Source organism: Octopus bimaculoides, chromosome 6 (assembly GCF_001194135.2).
Source record: "Octopus bimaculoides isolate UCB-OBI-ISO-001 chromosome 6, ASM119413v2, whole genome shotgun sequence".
NCBI lineage: Eukaryota > Metazoa > Mollusca > Cephalopoda > Octopoda > Octopodidae > Octopus > Octopus bimaculoides.
In genome coordinates, this window is record NC_068986.1 from 65,929,824 (window position 1) to 65,937,406 (window position 7,583).

At 39.2% G+C, this 7,583-nt stretch overlaps 2 non-coding genes across 2 annotated transcripts; one reads left to right on the forward strand and one right to left on the reverse strand.

Annotated features, from left to right (window-relative positions):
• The first annotated feature begins 1,237 nt into the window (after positions 1-1,237).
• Positions 1,238-1,309, forward strand: Trnad-guc (transfer RNA aspartic acid (anticodon GUC)). The gene has a single exon. It is a non-coding gene; the product is annotated as a tRNA-Asp (tRNA).
• Positions 1,310-5,937: 4,628 nt separating this feature from the next.
• Positions 5,938-6,009, reverse strand: Trnad-guc (transfer RNA aspartic acid (anticodon GUC)). The gene has a single exon. It is a non-coding gene; the product is annotated as a tRNA-Asp (tRNA).
• Positions 6,010-7,583: the final 1,574 nt, after the last annotated feature.

Genomic DNA, 7,583 nt, shown 5'->3' on the forward strand with positions numbered 1-7,583 from the left:
GGGGGGGGGGTATGTGTGTGTGTGTGTGTGTGTGCGTATGCGTATGTAAGTGTGTGTATGCGTATGCATATGTGTGTATGTGTATGTGTGCGTGTCTGTGAGTGTGCGTGTGTTTGAGCCTATTTATGCTTTTCTTTCTCTTTCTCTTTCTCTCTCTCTCTCTCCCCTTCTCTTTCTCTCACCCTTTTTTCTCTCTTCCCCTGTATGATATATATATCCTTTTATTCTTTTATTCTTTTATTCTTGTACTTGTTTCAGTCATTTAGGCTGCGATCATTTTAGGGCACCACCTTGAAGAATTTAAGTCGGATGGATGGAACCCAGTAATAATTTTTATTTATTTTTTTTAAAAGCCAGGTAACTTATTCTATTAGTCACTCTTGCCGAACCGCTAGATTACCGGGACGTGAACACTCCAACACTGCTTGTCAAGTGGTAGTGGGACACACACAGACGCACACACATACATACATACATACATACATACATACATACATACATACATACATACATACATACGTATTCCGCTCTCCAGTGATCTTCCTTATTCATACAGTTTCCGCTTACCAAAACCAGGCACAAGGCTTTAGTCGGCCCATGTCTAAAGTAGAAGACACTCGCTGAAGGTGCCACGCACTGAATCTGAACCCAGAACCATGTGGCTGGGAAGCAACTTTCTTACCAAACACACACACACACACACACACATAGACATGTGTGTGTCTGTTTGTGTGTGTATATATAGTATATATGCATACATATATGCGATAGATAGATAGATAGATAGATAGATAGATAGATAGATAGATAGATAGATAGATAGACAGACATACAAACAGACAGACAGACAGACAGATAGTCACGAGGTATGTCAGAGAAACAGCAGCTCAAATGAGAACTCACAAAATTACGTAGTCTAAACTTTATAACGCTCCGATAACAAGAGGCACTACGAATATTGTATGTCTGCGCGCGTGTGCGTGTGCGTATGCGCGTGCGCGTGTGTGTGTGTGCGTGTATATGAGAGAGAGAGAGAGAGAAATAAACAAATAGCTAAACGAATAAAGAAATAAACGAATAACTGGTGGAGATGGTGCCGTGAGAGTCATTAAACAGGGTATTCATGATGTTAGCTGCTGTGTGCCAAACAGATAATGCACGCAGTAAACAGCACAATAAAGTAGGTAATCTTAAGCAGCTAAACAAAGTGGCTAAAATAAATGACATTCTCAGCTGTTCCTCGGTAGTATAGTGGTAAGTATCCCCGCCTGTCACGCGGGAGACCGGGGTTCGATTCCCCGCCGGGGAGGCCAGTTTTTTTTTTTTAATTCTTTGAGTTTTAGTTGAGAAAGCCGACGAGTACTTATTCTATTAGTATTTGTTTCGCATGATTTTAAAGTGAAATCATGTTGAAACAGATATAGTTATATTCGGGGATTGTCTTATTTTATCAGTTGAAACAAACACTTTATATTCAGTCTTCGTTTCAGCTTCATTGCCTTCGCTAAGACGTAGGTATTGTTTTCAGTCGTGTTTGCTTGTTTGTCCGTGGACAAGATATATCAAGAACCGCTGGATGGATTCCGATGAAACTTTCAGGCATGTTTGGCCCCATGATTGGCACGAACTGATTAGGTTTTGGGATCGATCCGGTACTGGACAAGGATTCTGGATTATTTTTCCGTTTTTTTTTTTACTTAATTTTTGAGAACGGTCAGGTTCATTTTTAGTATCCTCGTTTGTGACAGCAGTCGAGTTTATTTCAGATATTCACATTTTAAAAATCATCTCTGGCTAATCGTTGGGGGGACGTTGGTATTGTCTTGACGGAGTTTTGCGCTCTCTGGGTGCTCTTATCATTATCATTACTTTAGTTCCTTTGTCAAAGCTTTTGTATCTTTTCTGTTTGGCTTCACTTTTTGAATATTCAAAGTTCAGTGAAATTTTTCAAATTTGGTGCATTAATGTAATTTTTTATGCTGAGTCTCAGGGCCTAATTCACTTGTTCCAATTTTTTTTTCTTTAAGTTACAGAGATTTAAGGCTTCATAATTTTTACCCAGTCAGAAACAGGATTTGGAAGCTGTCATTTTGTGCGTGACCACAATCGTAAGACGATTGTGGTCTTACATAATAATAATGTCAACATTGCGACGATAGCATGTGTTTTAAGCATTTAATAAGTAAAAAGGGACCAAAAGATCAATAAATAACACATATTTTGTAGTTTCAAGCATTCAGTATACATTTTATGCGAAAAAAAAAGATTAAGCACATTTTGTAGTGTACAAGCAAGAACACGAGCGGTTTTCCGTAAACTCATTTGGAACTCTCCAACGCTTCTTACTATGGAAACAGACACCTATTTGTCTGTGGGTTTTGATTTGTTAAAATTACCCCAAATTTACAAACTTTAAAAGTTATTAACTGCTTATTTATTGAATTGTATCGAAAATTAATTTCCTCTCAAAAGAGGTCATAGTGAGTGCACTGGTTAAATTTCATGAAAGAACATATGTGATTGCAGTGAAAGTCGATATCATTCTAGAATGAACAGTAATCGAACACGCGCATGCAGGAATTTCGTTCGATGTTTAATAAATAAGTTTACACAAAAGAGTAAGATGACAAGGCAATTATTTTGAATAAGTAAAAGTGAAATAAAATATTAACATTAACGAATAAATGGCACTAATTGGCGGTCAATCAACTCTGGGAGTATTTTCTCTCAATTGACAATAGAAAACGACAAATTGATTGGTAATTGAACGTGGAAATTTGGGTGACAAATATCTAAAACTTTAGCTAACAGTTTCTTATATATGACAAAAAATGAGCGGTATTTTTCGACTTTTGCGTGTCTCACTTGATTTGACTCGTACACGCCCATTATTTATTCTTTAATTCCATTTCATGAAGAAGGAATATTAGTATCAACATTTCAAATTACGAGTTATTTTTTTATCAGTAAGCATAATTGAACGATATTTTAGCAAATTCTTATCATTTTTACGAATTTTACAGATCGAATTCATCGGTTACATTCTTAAAAAAAGCACTATTCGGTCGGTTCTGGTAGCATTCTCATGTCTTTTCTAGGGTGTCTTCCTGTTGCTGGTCTAACAAGGCCTTTCATTACAGCCCCCAGGAGGATTACGCATCACACCTACATATCATTGGCAACATGTCTACGTTGTAACGCAATGAGGTGGCCAGCAGAATCTACTGGTATTTGGTGCTCAAATGGAAGGGTTAGCTTGCCTCATCTGCAAGTCGGTGCCGAACCTTTGAAGTCCCAGCTGCTCGGAGACCATCCAGATTCTAAACACTTTCTTCAGAATATAAGAGCCTACAATTCCGCTTTCCAAATGACAAGCTTTGGTTACACATCAATAAGAGATGGAAATTATATGTCCACCTTCAATGTACAAGGCCAAATTTACCACCAAATTGGCTCCCTTATTCCATAAGATGACGATGAACACAGCTTTCTCCAGATTTACTTTAAGGGGAACGGACCTGAGGAAACTGCACGAAGAGCTACAGGAACAAGACCATCTCTTCAGCAACCCTTCAATATATGCTTCATACCATAAGCCCCTACGCAATCATTTTCAAAACTGCTCTTCAGGGTAGAGATACTAACACCAATCAGTTTAAGGCTGTCATTCGAGGTGACTGCGCTCCACCAGGGCCAGCATCACAGTTGCTTTAACAAACCCCAAGCCGACGAAGTTGCGGTGCTTATAACAAGTCTCAATCAGTGTACTTCAAACCGTGAGATTGTTCTTGAATGGCAAGTCTCACGTCTTCAAAATATAAATGAACTTAATCCTGCGTATGATACCCTCCAATATCCATTACTGTTCCCCTATGATGACGATGGCCACCGCACTTACTTGCCAAAGTTTAATCCGAAAACGTTAATGCATCTTCAATCACGGAAAACCAATTCACAGATGGAATTTTATGCATTTCGGCTTATGGTTGGCAACAATGACATCAACATTTTTCATAGAACTCAGATACTCCTCAATCAATACTGCATAGACGTATTTGCTAAGGTAGATATTTCTTATTTTATGATTTCTTTCTGAGAGAATGAGGCACTTTGTAACCGGCACTTACTAAGGAGACATGCTACGACGCTACCAGGCTTCTATCCTACGTTGAAGAAAGAGAAAAATTTTTGAATCCTGAACAATCTGTTGTCTATAATTCTACTTTGACAATGCGTCTTTGCGATGAAAAGAGTCCAATTACCCATTCGATTAAACTTTGCTATAACCATTAACAAAGCCCAAGGTCAGTCACTAAAAGTGGTTGGGCTGGACCTCAGTAAACCAAGCTTTTCACACGGCGAGCTGTACGTGGGGTGTTCCATAGTAGGAAACTCAGCGAATCTCTTCTACTACGTGGTTTACAAGGCAGCCCTCCAATAGTTTTTCCGTTGAGTTGAAATCTTCTTCAGGTTGGCCCTTATTGCGCTTATATACTCCTCATGATAGGTTATGTTAATCTTCCAACAAATGCCCGCTGTTAAAGTCAAACATCTTTTTATTTCAATGCACTGCTTCCCAGATGCCACGCATAATTTCATATTGCAATTAAACATATTTCTTACAGATTGCCTTAATGTCCATAGAAATGTCGTGTATGCTTTTTGTACCGATTCTTCAGCCACCCTGTCAATGAAACGGCATTCCGAACGATAATTTTCCATAGTTTCACATTTTAATACCCGATATCTGCAAATAAAACATGTTCCTTTTTGAATACCACTTATTTTTGATTTAATGTCTCAACTATGTCATATAATCCTCAATTTTAAGCATGGACAGAAGCGGAATTACACCTTTTTAGACTTCAGTTCTATCATGAACTTACACCGTCCAATGGACGGTGGGGGGGGGGGCGTTTGCTAGTTATATATAAAGAGTAATACAGGAAGAGCAAAATGAAAAATTAATGGAATTTAAAAAGTTAATTAGCCTCCCCGGCGGGGAATCGAACCGCTGTCCCCCGCGTGACAGGCGGGGATACTTACCACTATACTACCAAGGAAGGGACGGTGGAAGCTTCTATTTTAACTCCTTTCATAAATTACAGCAAGTTAGGATAGAATGCAAGGTTAACTTCAGGAGATTCGAACTCAGAGCGCAGAGAACAAGTACAAATAGCGAAAGTTATATTCTATTCATCGAACTAAAAGTTCACCATCAAATTAGGCACTATCATGCTATTAGCTGTCAGAAGTGAAAGTGCTCACTGCTAGTGAAGTATCTGTCTGTCTGTCTGCCTACCTGTTGCTGGCCTGTCGATTCTTTGGCTACTGACAGCTAATACCATGACTGGCCGGAGCGAGCTATATGTCTGTCTGTCTCTCTCTCTCTCTATCTATCTATCTATTACTCGAAAGTTATTGGAACAAATTCGACACCTATATCCATGCGTTTGCAAACACAACACAGAGTATAAGGGTACTCGCGTCCGCGCTAGCTAGTCGTGAGTGGTCGATCCTATTATTTTTAAACTTCAAACTTCATTTGTTTTCTATTTTGATAAATTCTCTCTGTTGAAAATTATATTTTTATATTTTAAATAATTTGCAATTTCAGGAAATATGTTTTTATATTAAATTTGTGTTTTCTAATAAGGTGGACGAGTGATTGATAGATAGGTAGATAGTAGATAGATATCAGTAAGTAAGTAAGCCAATAGTTCGCTCCGGCCAGTCATGGTATTAGCTGTCAGTAGCCAAAGAATCAACTCAAACCAGCAACAGGCAGGCAGACAGGCAGACAGACAGACACTTCACTAGCAGTGAGCACTTTCACTTCTGACAGCTAATAGCATGATAATGCCTCAAATTATATATAAGTAATACAGGAAGAACAAAATGAGAAAAAAAAATGAACGGAATTAAAAGATAAATGGCCTCCCCGGCGGGGAATCGAACCCCGGTCTCCCGCGTGACAGGCGGGGATACTTACCACTATACTACCGAGGATAGCTCATCAAATGTTCCTATTTTAAGTCCTTTGATAAGTTGCTGCAGATTAGCTTACTTCGGTATGTTATTTTTTTATTTATTTTCGAGCGTAGAATTAGGTCGTATTCGTCATCTATTATGACTCTATTTACGTGCGAGATAAATTATAGGAATGTCATGATACCTAAGTACTTGGCAACTATTTTATTGTCTTTATATTCTTTTAAATAAATGCGCTTTTATTTTATGAGGACATTTATATAATAATTAAAAAAAGTAGAAGAGCGGGGTCAATGGGCCACATATCCAGGAACAAATAGTGTGCTCAGTCGCGTCTCGTGGTAATGACCGCGATGACGTTGCCACAGGGAGAATGGACAGCTACACTCGCTGCAGTAGCAGACACTCAACTTCGCGGGGCTCATTTCTCAGACGGGCCGTCGTTGTCCCTATTTTGCGGGGGTAATCAGTAGTACGGGGCCCTAGAACAGTGCGTCGCAACCGATATGCCATGGCACACTGGTATGCTACGAGACGATGCTAGGTGTGCCGCATTGTAAACTGAATATAATTCTTTTCCCTATACTTTTAGTTATATTTTTAATTCAGTTGTGCCGCCGAATTTTGAAAAGAATATAAGTGTACCGCAAGTGAAAAAAGGTTGCGGAGCACTGTCCTAGAATACCTAACGTAACGACAGCGACCGGCACAAACTGATAGTGGCTGGCCGGGCCCCTGTATTTATTAATCTTTCTCTCTTCTGTGTTACTGAAGGTGACACCCCGGTTTGTAGCAGATGGTGTAAGGTTCGAGCCGGAGAACGTGTCACAGTACGTCGTATCCCAACATCGGCCGTTTTTCATCTCAGGATGTAAGCTATAGTTTCTAAATATCAAAGGTATTTTCTACCGACCCACTTCCGGGAATAAGACTGAGGAAATTTTCCAAGGGATTCTTTCTACATTATCATATAATTGGATAGCACCAGAATGTTAATTACACCTAAACTGCAAAAGCCCGGTGCGTAATAGATAAAGTGTTCTTTTCACAATCATATGATCGTGGTTTCGATTCGTATGCAAGGAGGCGCATTGTGTCCTTAAATAAGGTATTTTTATTTCACGTTGTCCAGTTCAGTCAGCTAAAATGAATACCAGTCGAGTGTTAGTGTGCCCCTCTCTGACTCCAGCTGTCACTGTCTTGATGTCGTACTAGGTTGAGAGAGGGTCGAGAGAGTGTCTTTGTTTGCTCGCGACTCTACAGACTATATGGTTATAGACACGTCTTTGGTTACATCCATGCAATTCTTGGTTATATGCAAAAATAACAGATGATCATTTTTTATTGTTTCACTTGCTGGATTGCACCCATACTGGGGCAACGCCTTCAAGGATTTCGTCGAACAAATCGCCTCCAGTACATATTTTCTTTTAAAGTTTGGTATTTATTCTCTTTATTACAGGGAAGTAAACAAACCAGTATCGGTTGTCAAGCAGTGGTGGGGAACATATATATATATGTGTGTGTGTGTGTGTGTGTGTGTGTGTGTGTGTGTGTGTGTGTGTGTGTAATATATATACATATTTATATTT